At 31.9% G+C, this 3,300-nt stretch overlaps 1 pseudogene; it reads right to left on the bottom strand.

The window, feature by feature from the left end:
* Positions 1–2,360: 2,360 nt before the first annotated feature.
* LOC132680528 (olfactory receptor 2AJ1-like) lies at positions 2,361–3,300 on the bottom strand (annotated as a pseudogene).

The raw sequence follows: 3,300 nt of genomic DNA, 5'->3' as shown, positions 1-3,300 counted from the left end.
TATGGATATATCAGAGATGTATCCAATAGCAGATCATGGAAGTTGAAATGAGTTGTAGTGATTACAACTTGTTGGAGAAATTTGAGCAGAGAAATATATCACCTGATTAATGTTTCTAGAGGATACCTCTGGATGTGTCATGGAGGCATTTTAGAAGAAAAAAATAAAAATTGGAAGAGCAGTTAGGAGTTCATCATGGTACCAAAGCAAGAGATAGTGTTGGTGAGCCCAAGGGTCTGCAGGGGGAGCTGTTCGAGAAGTTAGCATATATAGAACCTGTTCTACATATGGTTCTAAGTTAGAGAAAAGCTATGACACCACACCAAATAGGACTACATTTTAGTAAACAATAGAACATAAATTCTTGAAAAACCCTAAATACAAAACATGCACATACAAAACATTTTTGTAGTGCAGGAAAAAATGTGTGTAGTATAATAAATTCCATAGATATGATGAATGAAAAATAAAACACTATCAACACATCCCATGAATATGACCAGGATATTAAACACCAGGTAACATGTATTTTGTTCAACATCTTACTGGAAAGTTGCCATGTATATTATGGTTAATATTCCTGAAACCAAAAATGACATTAACTTTTAGAAAACAAGCAAAAATCAATGTTTGCATATAATATTGGACCATATAACCTGGAATATGTTTCAATTCACCAGAAAACCATATGAATGCTCAGAAAGTATAATTAATATACACTGTATTAATTTTGTATTAATATCTAAAAATGAATGCCCCTAATTTTTATAAAATTACAATTGTAACAAAATGAATGTATTTCTTAAATATGTATTCAACAAGAAATTTGCAATATTTAAGGAAAAAATTCCCCTGAACTTTATGTAGGAGTAAAAAAGTAAATGTATTATGTTTCAGATGGCAAGGTAGAATATAGAGTATAGGATAGAATATACAATTTTAATTCGTCACCGTTTATTCTATGAAAATTGTAGAATTCTGATTCACATCCCAATTTTTAGGATTCCTTTTGGGGTGTTAATTGGAACATGAAGTGCAGAGATATCACAATGAATCTTCATGTATCAACAACACATTCTCAACAATTATCTACTAAGGAAAATATTGCTCGGTATACTCCCACGATTTATTACCCACTGCACATTTTAAAATAAGTCTCACATCACATCTTTGCATCTATAAATCCTTCAGAACACATCTTTGACAATATGGGATGCTTTACAACTAATTATTACACAATGATAAAGTCTAAAACAATTACTATTCTTTAATCTTACAATATTCAATATTAAAATTTCAATGATTATTGTACACATATATGTAAAAATCAGAATTCATAAGTGTTCTATTAAATATGTTTTTAAGTCTCTTTTAGGCTATCTTATCTTACTCATTTTTAAAGTTATCGTTACTATTTTTTTAAGAAACTGAGTCATTTGTACTCTAGATTTTGCAGGTTTCATATCCATGTTGTTGAAGAGCATCATACTTTGTCCTCATATTGTCTGAAAATTATTACAAGTAGTATAAGAGGAAAACCATCTTTATGTACTTACTGTTAGTTACCAAAATACACTATAAAACTGCTCTGAATGAAAAAGTATAGTCCTCATGTAAGAAATAAACAAGTGGAACAGAGAATCAGAAAGGTAAGCCATGGAAATAACATAAATAAATTTGGTATAAAAGAAAGGAGTGTTACAAAAATTAGTAGTAACAACGTGTTATCTACATGCATAACCAGAGCAATCGTAGAGCCAATTAAAAAAAATAGATTCTACACTTACACCAAATTCACAAATTAACCCAAAATGTGTTAAATACCAAAATTTGCATAGTAAACTATATAGGTACTATATAAAATAAATTGGTTGTTTTGTTTTATTATTTTCTGGAAGAGGGAGGCGCGTCACATTATTCACATGACACTAAATAGAAACCATAAAAAACCCACCCATCTCCTATATCTTATAACCAGAAGTTTATGCCTTTTCACCACCTGCACCCATTTGACCTATGAACTTTTATAAATTTTTGATGACAGAATAACATTTGAATTGTTATTTTACTGGTTTATAAAAAAAAACATAAATTATATGGAGATACAGATACACATCCCATATAGTATGATTGTACTAAAATATATTTTTTATATTTTAGGGGGAGGGAATACATATTTACATGTATGAGTTATGAAACAAATACCTCTGAAAATTTTATTTATTATCACCAAGATTTTGGATATATCCACTTCTTTTCATGCTTGAAGAGATATAAACTTTAAATCTCTTTCCAGAAATATTAATAATGGCTATCCTTTAAGTATTGTGTATGCAAACTAGAAAAAAAAAGCACACACTTCAAGCATATTTCATATAATTTTTATGTGGACAGTTAGTTTGGAACACAGTTTTCATTGCCTCCAGAGCATCGTTGTTCCTAAAGCTGTAGATGATAGGGTTGAGTGTGAGTGTGAGAATGGTATAGAATATAGCCAAAAACTTATTCTGGTCTATAATGTGTTATGATTTATGTCTCATATATGTGAAAATAAATGGCCCATAGTACATTGTGATCACAATCATGTGGAAGGAACAGGTAGAAAGTGACTTTTTTTTTTGTGCTTCTGATTTCATTTGAAAGACAGTAAGGAAAATTTGGATGTAAGAGGCAAAGATGAGGGAGAAAGAGATAGGCAGACAAGTTATGCCACTTACATATAAACTTCTAATTCAAAGGGTGTTGTGCCCACACCAGACAACTTCAACATGTCTGTGACTTCACAGAAAATGGTTTGTGAACTACAGAAGGGAAAGAAGAATGCATAAGCTGTGTGGACTATGGAGTTGACAGTCCCAACAATCCTGTACCCTCCAGCCATGACAATGCAGACATAGTCATTCATAAGAATGGGATAGTGCAGTGGATGGCAGATGGCTACACAGCAATCATAATACATTGCTGGCAGGAGAAGGCAGTTACCACAAAGGAGGCTGAGAGATAGAAATATCCAGAAGCCACAACCTACAAATTAAATAGTTCTGCTACCTGACAGGAATTCAGTGACCATTTTGGGAACAATGTTGGAAATATGTAAGATGTCCATAAAAAAACCGAAGGCTGAGTGGAAATAGATGGGAGTATGGAGTCTTGAGTCCCCGAGGATAGGGAGGATCATGATTGTGTTTTCTCTTACAGTCATAATAAAAATGATGAATATAAAAGAGAAGAAAACTAGACTCGATGAAAAGTCCCCAAAGAATAAAATCACTGGAAAAAAAGAGTTTCATGTCCCATCAT

Source organism: Panthera onca, chromosome A1 (genome assembly GCF_046562875.1).
Source record: "Panthera onca isolate mPanOnc1 chromosome A1, mPanOnc1 haplotype 2, whole genome shotgun sequence".
Taxonomy (NCBI): domain Eukaryota; kingdom Metazoa; phylum Chordata; class Mammalia; order Carnivora; family Felidae; genus Panthera; species Panthera onca.
The sequence above is the reverse complement of the archived record's forward strand: the minus strand, read 5'-3'. Positions and strand labels throughout refer to the sequence as shown.